Below are 19,105 nucleotides of genomic sequence, written 5' to 3' on the forward strand. Positions count from 1 at the left end.
GGAAGTATGTTTCCCAGAGCTATGTGTTATATCCTGTTTTGATACATGTATGTAATAAAATACATTTTTTTAAAAACTATGGAAATAAGTTGTCGCCCTCGGTGGGTATGAACATGATTACGTCATCAGCGGAGGGCAGGGAAGATCTCAACTGTGTTCTCGGCAGGGCAAATCCTGTTTCTGGCCACTTGCGAGGTTTAGCGGCCATTACAGGATTTATGCCTGTGGCTACTGGGGCTGCTAGATCATGCCCACAGTGTCAAGCATTAAATTTGATTTCACAATTGGACAACATTTGCGAAATCATCTTCAGTGTGCTAGGAATTATACCTGACAACCAATTTCCGATGGTCAGTCAAGCTTGCAGTATGGTGCATTTGTGTGTACTTGAAGCTAAATATATATTAATACACAGGGTTCTTTGCAGACAGAAGCAACATATACAAATAGCTCCTGTTTCAGCTAAAAACAAATGTGACAGCCATTCACTAGTTCATTCCTCTGAACAATGCTGTGACCAATCACAGTCAAGCTGCCTGCTTTAAATTTCAAACAGTAATTGGCAGTTAACGGTCACTCAGCATCAAGTGGTGGATTCTCTACGGCAATGCCTCTACCAATCAGAGTGCACCACAATCAATTTGGGCATTACGGTAGCACAGTCTTTAGCACAGTTTCTTCACAGCTCCAGGGTCCCGGCTTGGGTCACTGTCTCTGCAAAGTCTGCGCGTTCTCCCAGTGTCTGTGTGGGTTTCCTCCGGGTGCTCCGGTTTCCTCCCACGGTCCAAAGATGTGCAGATTAAGTGGATTGGCCATGATAAATTTCCAATAGTGCCCAAAACAAAGGTTAGGGTGGGGTTACTGGGTTACGGGGATAGGGTGGAAGCGTGGACTTAAGTAGAGTGCTCTTTCCAAGGGCCGGTGCAGACTCGATGGGCCGAATGGCCTCCTTCTGCACTGTAAATTCTATGGTTCAACAACTCTCTTCTCACACAATATAAATTGTTGTTCCCTTTACAGTTCTTGCAGTTATTCTTGCAAATTGTCCAGAAGAATACACAACAAAAAGTTTGGACAATAAAGTATTCTTTCAGCACACCCGAGTTATGCATTACCAATCGACTATTTATATACTCACTACTGGTGTTGTTAAACAACCACTGTCAACAAATGAGATACGTGACAAAATCAAGCTAAAAGAAAAGGCAAGCACAAATGAGAGGAAATGTGGAAATCCAATAGACTGGGAGAGCTATAAAAATCAACAGAGATACAAAAAAGCAATAGGAAAGGGGAAGGATGGAGGGGTTCTACAATTCATGGGCATTATTCATTATGCACTTTCAGGAACTGGATAACATTGAACATTAGTTGGGGGGATGGGTGGGGGGGGGCAGGGGGTCTGTGTGTATTAAGGGTGACTATGGGTGATCCCTGATTCCTTTTTGTCATTTGTTTATGGAAACATGCGGGCTAATGTTTGGGGTTTGGTGGGAGGCTGGGATCGTTGTTATTGTTATGGGGATTGACATTTGTTGCTGATTATTGTTTATTGTAGGTGGGTGTAAATTTGGGAGAAAATGTGAAAAAGGAGAATAAAAATATATATTTTTTAAAAAGCAATAAGAGTAAAAAGGAGTACTAAAAAACCTTGCAAGCTAATTGCAGAAATCCTTTATAAATATGCGAGAAAAAGTGTGGTTCAGGAAAATGCAAATATATTAAAGACAAATGCAGATTAGACTAATGAACACTAAGGAAATGGCAGACAATTAAAATAATAGTTTGTGTTCCTGTTTATACTGGAGGGAGAGAACAAAATACCAGTGTTACACAGTAACAGGGGCTGGTTTAGCACAGGGCTAAATCGCTGGCTTTGAAAGCAGACCAAGGCAGGCCAGCAGCACGGTTCAGTTCCCGTACCAGCCTCCCCGAACAGGCGCCGGAATGTGGCGACTAGGGGCTTTTCACAGTAACTTCATTTGAAGCCTACTTGTGACAATAAGTGATTTTCATTTTTCATTTCATAACTCAAGTGAGGGGGAGGACTGTGCACTTAGTAGATGTAATGTAATTAAGAGAATGGTAACAGAGAAAATAATCAGACTTAAGGCAAACAAATTACCAGGTGGCTGGTGATTCCAATTCCAGGGTATTAAACAAATTAGGATGAAAGTTGCACAGCATTGGTCATAATTTTCCAAAGTTCTCTCGAGTCAGAAATTGTGATTTTGGGTTAGAAAATTACAAATGTCATTCCATTATTTAATGAGGAAAGGCATGGTAAGCGTGGTAACTACACACGTGACAGTGTAACATTAATTATGGGGAAATTCCTAGAATCTATCATCAGAAGCAGAGTGGCTGAACACTTTGATATCAGTTGATTAAAGAGAGTCAGCCTGGTTGTGTGGAGTTTAGGCCATGTCTAGCCAATCTGTCTGGATTTTTTAAAGAGGTCACAAGTGTGGTGCATAGCAGAATCTCTCGGAATATTCATTCAGGTTCTGTTCATGAGACTTGTAGCAAAAATAAGAGTGCATGAAATTGGAGGTAGACTTGTAACATGGGTCTGTAATTGGTATTGGAGGGTTTGCTCCCTCCTTGGTGAGGTGTGATAAGTGGTACTCACCAAAGGTCATTACTGGGGATTCTGCTTTTACCACGCATAAAGTTAACTTGAAGAAATAGAGAGCTGCATATGCAAATTGCAAGTGACGTTAAATTAGGAGGCATGGTAAATTGTGTAGATGAGAACAAAACCGTACTTAGGGATACCACACACAAAGTGATTGGGCAAAACCATGGCTGACAGAGTTCAAAATGGACAAATATGGGGACTTTGTGTGAAAAACAAATTGGAATATTTTCTTAATGGTGGCACGGGGATGAGCAAATTGTTCACGTATTAATTAAAAACAACCAAATTAGGAGCATGAGTAAGGGAAGGTGGTGGCGTAGTGGTATTGTCACTGGATTAGTAATTCAGAGATCCAGGGTACTGCTCTGGTAACCAGGTTCGAATCCTGCCATGGTGGATATGAAATTTGAATTCAATAAAAATCTGGAATAAAGGGCCCGAATCTCCCCCAAAATTTCAAAGTTAATTTGTGGTGGGTTTTTCAGGGAGTTTCCCATCGGCTCTACCGGCGAGTTCCCCAAGCTATTCAATGACATTTAGTCACTATACTGGGCCCTGGGGAGTTTCTCACCGGTTTAGGCCACATTTAGAACCCTCTTAAGCCCCCCCCCAAACTCCCTGACCACATCCCCTTCTTTCTATGACCCCCACTCATCACTCACTCAACTTCCCGGAGGACCCTACTTAACTGCCCTACATTCTTCCACCCTTCAAACCCCCCCTCAACCCAGTGCTCCCTGACCCTTGGTAGTGCCACCCTGGCACTCAGGCACCCTTGCACTGCCACCTGGCATCCAGGCAGTGCTTCAGCTGGCTTGGTAGTGCCAGGGTGACAGTACCAAGGTGATAGCTGGGCAGTGCCAAGGAACCCATATTCCAGGGGACAGGACCAGGGGACCACCCTGCACTTATCCTGACCCCCAGAGGTCACCGATGGCCCGGGAGCCCCCCCCCCCCCCCCCCCCCCCCCCGGGTGCCATTCCACCTGGTCCATGTTTGTGTGGACCAGCACTGATCAGCACCTGGGGACTCACTGAGGAGGCCGGAGAATCGTGGGAGGCCGCTAGATCGCCCGCAGATAGGTCGCAAGTAGGTTTACGACCTACATTCATGAGCATAATTCGGTCCCACCCATTTGGGGCTTGGTTCCGACGTCTCACGGGACTCCGAAGAATCCCTGGAGGCGCGGAGCCATATGGAGGTTCGCTGGTAGGCCTCTCCTGACATTCTCGAGCGGGAGCCCAACGTAGACGGAGATTAAAGTCCTAAAAGTCTGATGATGACCATGAAACCATTGTCGACTGTCATAAAAACCCACCTGGTTCACCAAAGTCCTTTAAGGAAGGAAATCTTCAGTCCTTACCTGGTCTGGCCTACATGTGACTCCAGACCACAGCAATGTGGTCGACTCTTAAAAAATGCCACTCAGTTTGAGGGTAATTAAGAATGGGTAACAAATGTGAGCCATGCCTACGATGCCCAAATCCCATAAAATAAAGAAAAAAAATTAATTCAGCCTCGAGAGCCTCTCTGCCATTCAATATGATCATGACTTAGGTGGATTGGCCATGATAAATTGCCCTTAGTGTCCAAAATTGTCCTTAGTGTTGGGTCGGGTTACGGGGATAGGGTGGAGGTGTTGACCTTGGGTAGGGTGCTCTTTCCAAGAGCCCGTGCAGACTCGATGGGCCGAATGGCCTCCTTCTGCACTGTAAAATTCTATAATGACTGATCTGATTGTGGCCTCTAGTCTACGTTCCTGCCCTCTCCCGATAACTTCTGACTCCCTTGTTAGTGAAGAAGCCATCTACCTCTCCCTGAAAAGTATTTAATAACGAAAGAGAAAATGCTGGAAAATCTCAGCAGGTCTGGCAGCATCTGTAGGGAGAGAAAAGAGCTAATGTTTCGAGTCCGATGACACTTTGTCAAAAAGTACTTAATAACCCTGCCTCCACTGCTCTCAGGGAAATGGAGTTACAAAGGCTCATGACCCTCTGAGAGAAAGCATTTTGTCTCATTTCCACTTTAGATGGGAGACTACTTGGGCTGGATTCTCTGTTGGCAGGATCTTCCGTTTCACTGGCAGCGCACTCATGCCCCCGGATTTCCTGGCAGCATGGGAGTGGTCACTATTAGAAACCCCATTGGCCGGCTCCCGGGACAAAGAATCCCACTGCCGGCGGGGGAGCGCCGCACCAGAAAACGGTGCAGTGGTACAGAGAATCCAGCTCTCATTTTTAAACTGTATCCCTTGGTACAAGTCTCTCCCACAAGGGGAAAGATTCTTTCAGCAGAGACCCTGTCAAGTCCCCTCAGGGTCTCATATGTTTCAATGTGATCACCTCTCATTATTCTAACCTCAAATGGATGCAGGGCCAACTTGTCAAACTTTTTCCTCATAAGATAACCCCCATCCAGGTATCAGATGAGTGAACCTTCTCTGAACTGCTTCTGACATATTTGTACTCCTTCTTAAACAAAGGCACCAAAACTGTACAAAGTGCTCCCACCTGTACAATAGTGGGAAAACATCCTTACTTTTATAAAATCCTTCCGCTTGCAATAAATCACCGCATTCCATTCACCTTCCTAATCACGTGCTGTATCTGCATACTAACATTTTGTGATTCATGCAGCAGGACACTCAAATCCCTCTGCACTTCTGGAATGTTGAACTTTTATCTCAAGGCGATTGAAATTCAAAAGCGAGGAAATAATATTTCAGTTGCACAGAACCTTCGTCAGACCCCAACTGAAGAACTGTACTTTGTTTTACACACCTGGTCGCAGGAAATATATAATGGTAGGAAGGGAGATTCACTAGAATTATACTATGGTTTAAAGGGTTAAATTATGAGGACAGGTTGCCTCAATTCAGCTTACACTTTGATGGGTGATCACAGGAGGTATTTTACTGGGAGATTCAATAAGGAAGATACAGAAAAATGTTTCCACTGGTGGTGGAATCTAGAACAATCTAGCTTAGAAGCAAGCATTCAGACCAGTAAACAGAAAGCTGTTCTTCATACAAAGCGTATTTATTGGAAACACACGCCCCCCCAAAGATTAGGGAGGATGGCTGCATTAAAACTTTCAAGAATGTGATTCTTTAGGTAAGGGTATGGAGCAATACACAGCAGAGAAGGATTAACGAAGTACAGGACAGTCATCATCTAATTTAGTGGCGGAACAGGTTTAAGGGCCGAGTGGCTTACTGATGTTCGTATGTTTAGACATAAATCAACATACACACACCGCCTATTAGTCAGGATGATCATTCCACGGGCTGTTCTGAGGCAAAGAAATGTTGAAGGGAGGTTACCACACCACAGATCATTGTCTAAGTTGACGTGTACAACAGCACAACAAAACTGAACTGTTCGTCTCCCACGTGTAACAGACCGCTTCTAGTCATTGTTCTATTTTTACTCACTGGTAATGTAATTTCCCAGTTGCTTTGGTTTTTGATAGGGTGAATCATCACCTGATGCCATCAGTCCTTGCTCAGTATCTGAGGCTGTGCATCGACCCGCCTATGAATGGGAAAGGGATCGTCTGCATGAGTTTTTGTTAGTGTCACATCAGTTTCAAGTTAAAAAAAAGTAACTGCTATCAGTCACCTTCCACGTAGAGCGAGTGTGCACATATGACTTGCAAAATAGTTGATGGGGAAATGACTCTGTTTCTTCCGGATCAAGTTTATTTTAGTTCAGTTTGCACAAACAAAGGCAATTCATTAGATTTCCATGTGAAACCTTGCCATATACACAAACCTGAGTCGATTGTTGCCTTTACTGAAGCACGCAATGCTGGAAGCATCCATTGTGCATGTTACCCGATACATACCCCAATCACAACCCTCTACCTTTTCAATGTAAGGTTTAAATGCACGTCACGATCTACTCTCAAAGTCCTGAAGCTGTCCTTAACCTGATGGATAAAGCACAGCAACCTCCTGCTTTTTCTCTCTCCCCCTCCCCCGCTCTCATTAGCAGAGAAAGACTGGATCAAACACTTACCTCGCTCTGCTACTTTAAACCTCATGGGAGAATCAAGAAGGTTGAAAAATTAGGCTTAAAATGAAACAGCCCATTTTGCACAGATGGGTCCGGCAGCGAGAAGTGGACCGGTCCTCCTCCAGCGATAGCCTGCCTGGCATGTAGGCGAAGATACAGGAAACAGCTTTAAAGAGTTTCGATTCCTTGCCCGAGGTGGCCCGCCAAGCTGTCATTACTCGGAAGTTACCTCACTCCGGTTTCATGTAAATAACACAAAGAAAACAACAAAAAATAACAGGCGCGATCTTGAACTCATTCCAATTGCATTACCACAATCATCCGTGGTATCTGTCCGTACGTCACCTCGGGCTTGATTATGACAAAGAGCAGGAAGCGATAATAATGAATGTTGCTGTAACATTTCATGCATGATGTTGAAATCGGCGCTGAATAGCGCCATCTTTGTGTGGGGCAAACGACTAAGGACAAAAAGTTTGCTCTTCCATGTCAATAACAGTGATGGTGGCATTGTCCTGTGTGTAACAGGTTGGATACATTGGTTGAATTCAATGCCGAATGCGCGCATAATTGGTGTGCCGTTGGCACTGGGCATTTTCAAGAAATGCAATTTTCAGAGATGGACCAGGCAGGCAGACCACAAATTCGGAACAACCGAAATTCATAAAGCGGCTCTAACGCAATAGAGCATCCGAAGGTACTGCACAGGAGCCTGGTGAATAAAATATGACATGTAGCCACACAGGGAGATATTAGGTTAGAATGACAAAACTTGGTCACAGAGGTAGGTTTCAAGGAATGTCTTAAAGAAGGAAAGAGAGGTGGCAGGGAGGCTATTCCACAGGTTAGGGTCCTGGCAGCTGAAGGCATCGCCACTGATGGTGGAGCAGTTACAATTGGGGACAAATTAGAGGCCGGAATTAATTCTGACATCTTGAAAGGTTGTGGAAAAAAAGAGGAGTGGGGCAATGAGGGGGGGGGGGGGCACTTAGAATCATAGAATTTACAGTGCAGAAGGCGGCCATTCGGTCCATCGAGTCTGCACCAGCCCTTGGAAAGAGCACCTATTTAAGCCCACACCTCCACCCTATCCTGTAACCCAGCAATCCCAGCCAACCTTTTTTGGACACTAAGGACAATTTATCATGGTCAATCCACCTAACCTGCTCATCTATGGACTGTGGGGAAAATCGGAGCACCCGGAGGAAAGGAAACCCACACAGACACGGGGAGAACGGGCAGACTCCGCCCAGACAGTGACCCAAGCCAGGAATTGAACCTGGGGCCCTGGAGCTGTGAAGCAACTGTGCCAACCACTGTGCTACTGTGCTGCCCTCAAGAAAACAAGAGTGAGAATTTTAGAATCAAGGGATTGCTTGACACAGGCAGCAGGGTTATGGAAGATTTCAGGTTTACGGAGAGTAGAATGTAGGATTTCAGCCACTGTTGCATTGGAATAAGAACATAAGAACTATGAGCAAGAGTAGGCCATCTGGCCCCTCGAGCCTGCTCCACCATTCAATGAGATCATGGCTGATCTTTTGTGGACTCAGCTCCACTTTCCGGCCCGAACACCATAACCCTTAATCCCTTTATTCTTCAAAAAACTATCTATCTTTATCTTTAAAACATTTAATGAAGGAGCCTCTACTGCTTCACTGGGCAAGGAATTCCATAGATTCACAACCCTTTGGGTGAAGAAGTTCCTCCTAAACTCAGTCCTAAATCTACTTCCCCTTATTTTGAGGCTATGCCCCCTAGTTCTGCTTTCACCCGCCAGTGGAAACAACCTTCCCGCATCTATCCTATCTATTCCTTTCATAATCTTATATGTTTCTATAAGATCCCCCCCTCATCCTTCTAAATTCCAACGAGTACAGTCCCAGTCTACTCAACCTCTCCTCGTAATCCAACCCCTTCAGCTCTGGGATTAACCTAGTGAATTTCCTCTGCACACCCTCCAGTGCCAGTACGTCCTTTCTCAAGTAAGGAGACCAAAACTGAACACAATACTCCAGGTGTGGCCTCACTAACACCTTATGCAATTGCAGCATAACCTCCCTAGTCTTAAACTCCATCCCTCTAGCAATGAAGGACAAAATTCCATTTGCCTTCTTAATCACCTGTTGCACCTGAAAACCAACTTTTTGCGACTCATGCACTAGCACACCCAGGTCTCTCTGCACAGCAACATGTTTTCATATTTTATCATTTAAATAATAATCCCTTTTGCTGTTATTCCTACCAAAATGGATAACCTCACATTTGTCCACATTGTATTCCATCTGCCAGACCCTAGCCCATTCACTTAGCCTATCCAAATCCCTCTGCAAACTTCCAGTATCCTCTGCACATTTTGCTTTACCACTTATCTTAGTGTCGTCTGCAAACTTGGACACATTGCCCTTTGTCCCCAACTCCAAATCATCTATGTAAATTGTGAACAGTTGTGGGCCCAACACTGATCTCTGAGGGACACCACTAGCTACTGATTGCCAACCAGAGAAACACCCATTAATCCCCACTCTTTGCTTTCTATTAACCAATCCTCTATCCATGCTACTACTTTCCCCTTAATGCCATGCATCTTTATCTTATGCAACAACCTTTTGTGTGGCACCTTGTCAAAGGCTTTCTGGAAATCCAGATATACCACATCCATTGGCTCCCCGTTATCTACCGCACTGTTAATGTCCTCAAAAAATTCCACTAAATTAGTTAGGCACGACCTGCCCTTTATGAACCCATGCTGTGTCTGTCCAATGGGACAATTTCCATCCAGATGCCTCGCTATTTCTTCCTTGATGATAGATTCCAGCATCTTCCCTACTACTGAAGTTAAGCTCACTGTCACCACAGTGGATGGGAAGAATGAAGACATGTCAGAAGCACCATTTGGAAAGTGCCACCATCAGAACAGATGTGATGGAGACAAAGAAATTAGGAGAATGGGATGGAGTCCTTACAGCATATGGGGTGTGAGAAGAGCTGTGTTTGAGGTAGCTGTGGGAGTCAGTGGATTTGTAATGGATATTGGTGGACAGTCTATCCCCAGAAATTGAAATAGAGAGTTCAAGGAAGGGAAGTGTCGGAGGTGGACCATGTGAAGGTGATAAAGGGGTGGAAGCTGGAAGCAAAATTAATTTTAATAAAGTGCCACCATTCATGTTTAGAATCCACCCAGGATTACAGGTATCTTCAGGACATACAACATTCCTCAGACTGTTGTTCCCACCACATTCTGAGATCCACACTCTGCCATGCGCCGCCATATTGCACACACTCAATATCTCTCTCCAGCAGTGCCGACTTGCTCTATCTCGAAGCTGTTCTTGTCCCCAGTTTCATTTCATTCTTCATCTCATCTGATGCTTTACCAAGCTCAGTTGGCAGGACAATTGGTTTGTGATGCATAGTGAGGCCAACAGCGCGGGTTCAATTCCCGTATCGGCTGAGGCTATTCATGAAGGCCCTGCCTTCTCAACCTTAATCCTTGCCTGAGGTGTGGTGATCCTCAGGTTAAATAACCACCAGTCAGCTCTCCCCCTCAAAGGGGAAAGCAACCTATCGGCATCTGGAACTACGGCAACTTTACTTTCTATATGAGAAGGAAAGGTATAGAATGATACGTTGGAAGGATTATATGAAGAGTATGTCGGAGAAAGCTCCAGTGGAACAGAAATATCAGCTGGGAGCTGTTGGGTCAAATGGTCCATTTCTGTGCAGTAAATACCTGATAATATTTTAACTAAAGCTTCAGGCATGCTATTGCTAAAACCACATAATCTTACCTTCAAACTTCTGCTATCCCTCTGCAATAATTAGGAAGTTAAAAATACTTTAAATAAACATATTTTTTTTAAAAATAAAAATATTTTGGGCTCAGTACAGAGCAATTAACATTACTTACTGTAAAATAATTATGATGAGTAAGTGTTGAATAGTCTCCAGCCTCAGACGAGGAATTATTTCCCCATACCGTCCATATTTACCATACCGGAATACCTGATGGTCCCATTGGATCTGTTCTAAGCACAAATTAATTATGCTGGTAGATGCCACTAATTTACAGGAAATTCATTGGGATTATGCTAACTGGAAACTTGCACAACAGGCACAGTTTCGGGAGCAATTTCCCATTTCATCGTTTCATCTGCCCACAAAACCCACTTTATCACCATCCCATCCCATGCCCCCCCACCCCCCACCAGCAACCTTGCCCTGTTTGCCTCCCCTTTCCTAAGAGTGGACCAGAGGGGTACCAATATTCTGGGGGGGGAAATTTGCTAATGCTCTTCGGGAGGGTTTAAACTAGTTCAGCAGGGGATTGGGAACCTGAATTGTAGCTCCAGTATACAGGAGGTTGAGAGTAGTGAGGTCATGAGTAGGGTTTCAAAGTTGCAGGAGTGTACCGGCAGGCAGGAAGGTTGTTTAAAATGTGTCTTCTTCAATGCCAGGAGCATCTGGAATAAGGTGGGTGAACTTGCGGCATGGGTTGGTACCTGGGACTTCGATGTTGTGGTCATTTCGGAGACATGGATAGAGCAGAGACAGGAATGGTTGTTGCAGGTGCCGGGATTTAGATATTTCAGTAAGCTCAGGGAAGGTGGTAAAAGAGGGGGAGGGGTGGCATTGTTAGTCAAGGACAGTATTACGGTGGCAGAAAGGACGTTTGATGAGGACTCGTCTACTGAGGTAGTATGGGCTGAGGTTAGAAACAGGAAAGGAGGTCACCCTGTTAGGGGTTTTCTATAGGCCTCCAAAAAGTTCCAGAGATGTAGAGGAGAGGATTGCAAAGATGATTCTGGATAGGAGCGAAAGCAACAGGGTAGTTGTTATGGGGGATTTTAACTTTCCAAATATTGACTAGAAACGCTATAGTTCGAGTACATTAGACGGGTCCGTTTTTGTCCAATGTGTGCAGGGGGGTTTCCTGACACAGTATGTAGATAGACCAATGAGAGGCGAGGCCATATTGGATTTGGTACTGGGTAATGAACCAAGACAGGTGTTAGATTTGGAGGTAGGTGAGCACTTTGGTGATAGTGACCACAATTCAATTACGTTTACTTTAGTGATGGAAAGGGATAGGTATATACAACAGGGCAAGGGGTATATCTGAGGGAAAGGCAATTATGATGCGATGAGGCAAGACTTAGGATACATCGGATGGGGAGGAAAACTGCAGGGGATGGGCACAATGGAAATGTGGAGCTTGTTCAAGGAACAGCTACTGTGTGTCCTTGATAAGTATGTACCTGTCAGGCAGGGAGGAAGTGGTCGAGTGAGGGAACCGTGGTTTACTAAAGCAGTCAAAACACTTGTCAAGAGGAAGGAGACTTATGTAAAGATGAGGCATGAAGGTTCAGTTCGGGCACTTGAGAGTTACAAGTTAGCTAGGAAGGACCTAAAGAGAGAGCTAAGAAGAGCCAGGAGGGGACATGAGAAATCTTTGGCAGGTAGGATCAAGGATAACCCTAAAGCTTTTCATAGATATGTCAGGAATAAAAGAATGACTAGGGTAAGAGTAGGGCCAGTCAAGGACAGTAGTGGGAATTTGTGAGGAGATAGGAGAGGTGCTAAATGAATATTTTTTTGTCAGTATTCACACAGGAAAAAGACAATGTTGTCGAGGAGAATACTGAGATTCAGGATACTAGACTAGAAGGGCTTGAGGTTCATAAGGAGGTGTTAGCAATTCTAGAAAGTGTGAAAATAGATAAGTCACCTGGGCCGGATGGGATTTATCCTAGGATTCTCTGGGAAGTTAGGGAGGAGATTGCTGAGCCTTTGGCCTTGATCTTTAAGTCATCTTTGTCTACAGGAATAGTGCCAGAAGACTGGAGGATAGCAAATGTTGTCCCCTTGTTCAAGAAGGGGAGTAGAGATAACCCCGGTAACTATAGACCAGTGAGCCTTACTTCTGTTGTGGGAAGAATCTTGGAAAGGTTTATAAGAGATAGCATGTATAATCATCTGGACAGGAATAATTTGATTAGAGATAATCAACACGGTTTTGTGAAGGGTAGGTCGTGCCTCACAAACCTTATAGTGTTCTTTGAGAAGGTGACCAAACAGGTGTATGAGGGTAAAGCAGTTGATGTGGTGTATATGGATTTCAGTAAAGCGTTTGATAAGGTTCCCCATGGTAGGCTACTGCAGAAAATACGGAGGCATGGAATTCAGGGTGATTTAGCAGTTTGGATCAGAAATTGGCTAGCTGGAAGAAGACAAAGGGTGGTGGTTGATGGGAAATGTTCAGACTGGAGTCCAGTTACTAGTGGTATACCACAAGGATCTGTTCTGGGGCCACTGCTGTTTGTCATTTTTATAAATGACCTGGAGGAGGGCGTAGAAGGATGGGTGAGTAAATTTGCAGATGACACGAAAGTCGGTGGAGTTGTGGACAGTTTGGATGGATGTTACAAGTTACAGAGGGACATAGATAAGCTGCAGCGCTGGGCTGAGAGGTGGCAAATGGAGTTTAATGCAGAAAAGTGTGAGGTGATTCATTTTGGAAGGAATAACAGGAAGGCAGAGTACTGGGCTAATGGTAAGATTCTTGGCAGTGTGGATGAGCAGAGAGATCTCGGTGTCCATGTACATAGATCCCTGAAAGTTCCCACCCAGGTTGAGAGGGTTGTTAAGAAGGCGTACGGTGTGTTAGCTTTTATTGGTAGAGGGATTAAGTTTCGGAGCCATGAGGTCATGTTGCAGCTGTACAAAACTCTGGTGCGGCTGCATTTGGAGTATTGCGTGCAATTCTGGTCACCGCGTGGAAGCATTGGAAAGGGTGCAGAGGAGATTTACCAGAATGTTGCCTGGTATGAAGGGAAGATCTTATGAGGAAAGGCTAAGGGACTTGAGACTGTTTTCGTTAGAGAGAAGAAGGTTAAGAGGTGACTTAATTGAGGCATACAAGATGATCAGAGGATTGGATAGGGTGGACAGTAAGAGCCTTTTTCCTCGGATGGTGATGTCTAGCACGAGGGGACATGGGTTTAAATTGAGGGGAGATAGATATAAGACAGACGTCAGAGGTAGGTTCTTTACTCAGAGAATAGTAAGGGCCTGCAACAGTAGTGGACTCGCCAACACTAAGGACATTCAAATGGTCATTGGATAGACATATGGACAATAAGGGAATAGTGTAGATGGGCTTTAGAGTGGTTTCACAGGTCGGCGCAACATCGAGGGCCGAAGGGCCTGTACTGCGCTGTAATGTTCTATGTTCTAGTGGACGCATTTTGGAATTTTGAGTCACTTTTCCACAAAACGGGTTTTGAAAAGTTACATTTTTTTTATAGCAAAGTGTTTTCATGCATCCTTAAAAAAAAGATGGAGACAAATTTGAAGCTAATCCGCACACTCTGCTCCCCTTGGATTATGCCAGTCCAGTTTAGCTGTGGGCATACTTGGAGCAAATTCAGCTGCAGACTCAAGAGTCTATAATTTAGCATTCCGGGGTCTTCAAATTTAGTGTTGGTATAATGGCGTGGGAGATCTTGTGGCACAGTGGGCACTGTCTCCTACTCCAGGTTTAAGTCCTACTCCAATACTTGATGGCCAAGGAAGATGCATTCATAACGCAGCCAAACTGGTTGAATATCAAGTTGTAAATCCTTCCAACATATGCTAAAGGCAGGTGGTAAGAGAGAGAGAGAGAGAGGGGCTCCTGGTCATCTATGTGCTGTGTGTGAAATTGGAGCCTCTACCATAACTATCCATAGCTCCAGGATATGTCCTTTGTAGCATGTAAAGGTATACATTGCCACAGCGACTCGGACTCCCTTGGAGGACAGTTGGTAGACAACAGATGGGTACTAACAGCATGGGATTCAATCCCCATTCCAGCTGGGGTGGATTTAGGAGCTGCCTCATTGCCCTATCCCTAGTGACACAGTGGGTCGGACCTGCCTTTGGGCAAATAACTGAAGAAGAAAATAGTGTTGATAGCCAATTAGTTCTGTTGGTTATGTTTGCTGAATCCACCTACTGTGATTGCAGTGCTTCTCAAGAGTCATTTAACATTAAAGTTGGTTCGGACATCAGGTACTGTATTAGTGTCTTTTGTCACTACTTCACTTGGTAACGAAATGCTCCACATCTTCAGCTTCTGCAAATATGTTGCAATTGGAAATCTGACTGAATTGCAGTCAATTATCACAGTTATATTTGGGATTTTGCTGGCTGCAAGCTGGTGACCACAATTCCTCACGTTATAATGGTGGCCACCCCTCTCCCCATCCTCGAACCTTTCTCACCCAATCTAACCTGGTGATGGTATTAATATCAGCACTACAGTCAAGTTTATTGAATTTGACTTAGCTACCACACTGACCACCATGCCCTAGATACCATGAATGGCTTAACTGGGAAAACAACATCGGCACATCCCAATGTAATCTCCCTTCTCTGGTTTCTGCTCCAATAACATTTAAAACTGTTCCACCTGAAAACTAAGATGCCAAATGGGCCGCAGTATTAGAAAGACATTGTTAAATGTTATTAGAGATTCCTCTTATTAATATGTGATAATAAGAACAATGGGCTGGATCCTCCTTTTTGGTGACTATGTTCTCCCGTCGGAGCTGAATCGCTTGTGGTTTGCGCTGGTGCTAGGAGTGGTGCCCAGAAGCAATTTACTCTCTCCAGCCATGCAAATTTAAAACAAATTAACTTAGAGTACCCAATTATTTATTTTCCAATTAAGGGGCAATTTAGCATGGACAATCCACCTTCCCTGCATATCTTTTGGGGTTGTGGGAGTGAGACCCACGCAGACACGGGGAGAATGTCCAAACTCTACATGGACAGTGACCCAGGGCCAGGATCAAACACATGAGGGTGTCCTGGCCCACCCCACCCATCAGAGATCCCACACCAGATCCTTCCACCAGAGACCCACGCCACGAGACCCCCACCAGATGCCTCCATCAGAGACTCCCCCCATTTTGGCTTGTTACGTTCAACATTTTTTTGTTTGTTTTTGGCAACCCTTAGGTTGCTTCCAAATGCTATTTCCATCCTCAATCACTAGGATGGTAGATCGCACAGGCTGCGAGACGGCTTGCACTGTGTCAGTAATTTTCTCGGATGTCTTGTCCCAAATATTTGGTTTAAAAAAAAAAAAAGAGGGAGTCACAGATGGTGACCAATCATAATGGGTAATTGGCAACAAAGGACAGACAGACATGCGAGATCTTAAGCAAGATAATAACAGATATTATGCTTGTGTCCATAGAACTCCAGGACCTCAGGAACCCCAGAGGAAGAAAAAGACAGAAAGACGGAAAGATGAAGCCAACCTTCATGTTCACCTGGATCTTAGCGAGATCCCTTCAGCTGCGCGCGGACACTACCCCCCCGACCCCTACCACACAGGGCATGAATGATTCCCACCCCTACCATACACTGCACCCCGAGATAGTTAACCCCGAGACAGTTACCGACACCCCGACCTGGTGTGACAAGTTCATAACCTGGTATTCACTATCGTACATAGTAGAATCACTCTTAGTACTGGCGATACTCTGCAGTGTCGTGCAGACGCTTAGACTCAGAAAATGGCGAAGGAGAGCCTACCGCTCTCGCACCCCGGTATACACGTTTAGGTCCCTTATTTTCGGACTTCACCAAACCCCCCAAACCCTCGAGTGAATTAAAGTGCATCTGCTTTTCTTTATGTGTGTATTGTTCGATAAAGAAATGTAAACCTCTGTGCTTGACTGCTAAGCCAGAGAAACTTGTGTTGCTGCTATTTGTACATTTAAAATGTTCTAGAATTATTGTTGATTGTTTGCGTGAGGATAGTTTATTGAGGATAGTTAGAGGTTCCAGTTTTTTTATTTTGTAATGCATGCCTGAATGTCATAGCGCCCTGTAGAGTTTTATACTGATGTATGTAAGTAAAATGATTTTAGGTAAAAATTGCGTTTCATAGGATAGGGCAGTGTAGAGCCCGTGAAGTGCTTATGGGTGCCCGCTTGGTCAGAGAACAAAGACGACTCGGTAATGTGATCCTTCACGCTTCGCGTTGAGGATCACAAGGAGGGAGTGTAGCCATCTGGGATGGCCACTTCCCGATTACAAAATGGACACTTTGCAAAGATTGCAGGGAAAATGGACAATACTGAGAAAGCAAGCAGGTGCAGAATTTGTCTGTTGATTGGAGCCGCAGCTCCCAGACAAGACCGAAACTGCAAAGCCATTACCATATTAATGAGCCATCTCCGGGGACAAAAGAGTAACATTTAAGTAAACAATACCAAGGCAGACACCCCGGCGCCAGAGAAGACCAGAACAAAGCAGGCCAACGGCCACCTAGGACACGCCCAGCCATCAGGGCACCCACCCCTTTATTGGAGGAAATCGATAGGAATGATTGAGAAACGGCCCAATTAATTGGGGCCAAGTTCATGGCCCACCCAAAAGCGCGCAAAGCCCGTTTTGGGTATAAGAAGGATACCCCAAGAGAGAATCGTTCTCTTGGCTCCGCGGAATTCTCACCGAGGAGAGACCTGACCAACAGCTGCACAAGAACAAGTAAGTCCAAGGTCAACGCACGCTACCAGACAGACGATCTTAGCTGTTCCCATTCACCACTTCAACCCCAGCAGCCTCAGAACCGAACAATGGCCATTGTTTCTCTGACTGAGTGGGCGCCAAAGCTAAGTATAGGTTTTAGCAGTAGTGATAGTTTAGTCTGTATTGTTTATGCATGAGCATATTTAACTGTGTGTAAATAAGCATTTGACTTTGAACTAACTGACTGGTGTATCGAGTCTTTGATCAGTATTCGGTTTGAACCTTGTGGCAGTATCGAAAGATACCTGCCGACTCTAGAGCGAAAAGTAATTAGAATTAAGGAAGACGACCATATTGACCGCCATATTCAGAGCCAAATAAAGAGAACACAAATTCGCAACAGTAGTACACATTAACGATTTGGAGGAAAAGGTAACTCGTCTGATTAGTAAGTTCGCAGATGACACCAAGATTGGTGGAGTGGCAGATAGTGTTGAGGATTGTCAGAGGATACAGCAGGACAAAGCTAGGTTGGAGACTTGGGCAGAGAAATGGCAAATGGAGTTTAATGCAAACAAATGTGAGGTAATGTATTTTGGTAGGTCTAACAGAGGGGAAATATACCGTAAATGGCAAAACTCTTAGGAATATAGAAAGTTAGAGAGATCTGGTCTGGTAGGGCCACAGATCTTTGAAAGTGGCAACCCAAGTGGACAAGATAGTTAAGAAAGCATAAGGAATGCTTGCCTTCATTGGACAGGGCATCGAGTATAAAAACTGGCAAGTCATGTTAGTTATATAGAACCTTGGTAAGGCCGCACTTGGGAGTATTGCGCACAATTCTGGTCATTACCAGAAGGATGTGGAGGGTTGGAGAGGGCGCAGAGGAGGTTTACCAGTATGTTCCCTGGTCTGGAGGGTGTTAGCTATGCAGAGGCTGAATAGACTCGGGCTGTTTTCATTAGAACAACGGAGGTTGAGGGGTGACCTGATAGAGGTCAACAAGATTATGAGGGGCATGGATGGAGTGGATGGGCAGGCACTCTTTCCCATGATGGAGGGGTCAGTCACCAGGGTGCATAGGTTTAAGGTCCGTTGTAACTCTATTGATTGTGATCGACGAGCAGCAGCGACATCGACATACCGCTCTATGCGGCCAGGAACAGCGCCCGGCGGAGAAGGGGAGGCTGGGCCATTGCTATTCCGGAAGAAGGGCCACAGATTACGAAGCCTTGGAGGAGACACTACCAGCCAAGGGTATCCCGACGTCGAACTTCCTAACCTCCATGTCAAAGTTCCAATGCCAGAGAAGACTGCTCCTGTCCCAGGGGATTGCAAACCACCTGTGCCAGGTGATGCAAGAGTTGATACCACATGGCAGAGGAGCTCACTAATTGCCTGTGGCCCTTAAAGTTACTGCTGCTTTGAATTTCTATGCCAGGCTCGTTTAAGGGCAGCATGAGTGACCTGTGCGGCATAACCCAGTCAGCCACACACAAATGCAAAATGGAGGTCACAGATGCTCTAATCATGAGGGTCCACATGTACATCAACTTGGACCAGGGCCAAGTAAGCCAGGGCCATGGGCTTCACCCACATAGCAGCCATGCCACAGGTGCAGGGCATCAGCTGCACCCACATGGCTCTGCGGTCTCTATGTTGGCATGGGGCGGCATTTATGAACTGCAAGGGATACCACTGACTGATGCTGGATTGAAATGAAAACTAAAAATTTCACTAAAGTAACCATGGACTTGATTTTAACCCATTCAACCTTACCCAATGGTGCAGAGTTAAAATCAGCCCCAAGTGTTTCTATAGAATCCCTACAGTGCAGAAGGAGGCCATTCTGCCCATCGAGTCTGCACTGACCCTCTGAAAGAGCACCATAGCCAGGTCCACTCCCCCCTATCTCTATAAA

General features: G+C 45.0%; 1 protein-coding gene across 2 annotated transcripts in view; it reads right to left on the bottom strand.

Annotated features, from left to right (window-relative positions):
• helz2a (helicase with zinc finger 2a) overlaps window positions 1-6,956 on the bottom strand; it is a 164,607-nt gene extending 157,651 nt beyond the window's left edge. The window contains exons 1-2 of one of the 2 annotated variants that reach the window (XM_072514772.1): window positions 6,661-6,956; window positions 6,075-6,174 (exon numbers count right to left, since the gene is read on the bottom strand). The gene's annotated coding sequence lies outside the window, so the exon portion shown is untranslated. The remainder of the gene's footprint in view (window positions 1-6,074; window positions 6,175-6,660) is intronic. The other variant, XM_072514773.1, reaches the window with a different exon arrangement.
• Between the last annotated feature and the right edge of the window lie 12,149 nt (window positions 6,957-19,105).

The sequence above is a fragment of the Scyliorhinus torazame genome, chromosome 8 (assembly GCF_047496885.1).
Source record: "Scyliorhinus torazame isolate Kashiwa2021f chromosome 8, sScyTor2.1, whole genome shotgun sequence".
NCBI classification, from domain to species: domain Eukaryota; kingdom Metazoa; phylum Chordata; class Chondrichthyes; order Carcharhiniformes; family Scyliorhinidae; genus Scyliorhinus; species Scyliorhinus torazame.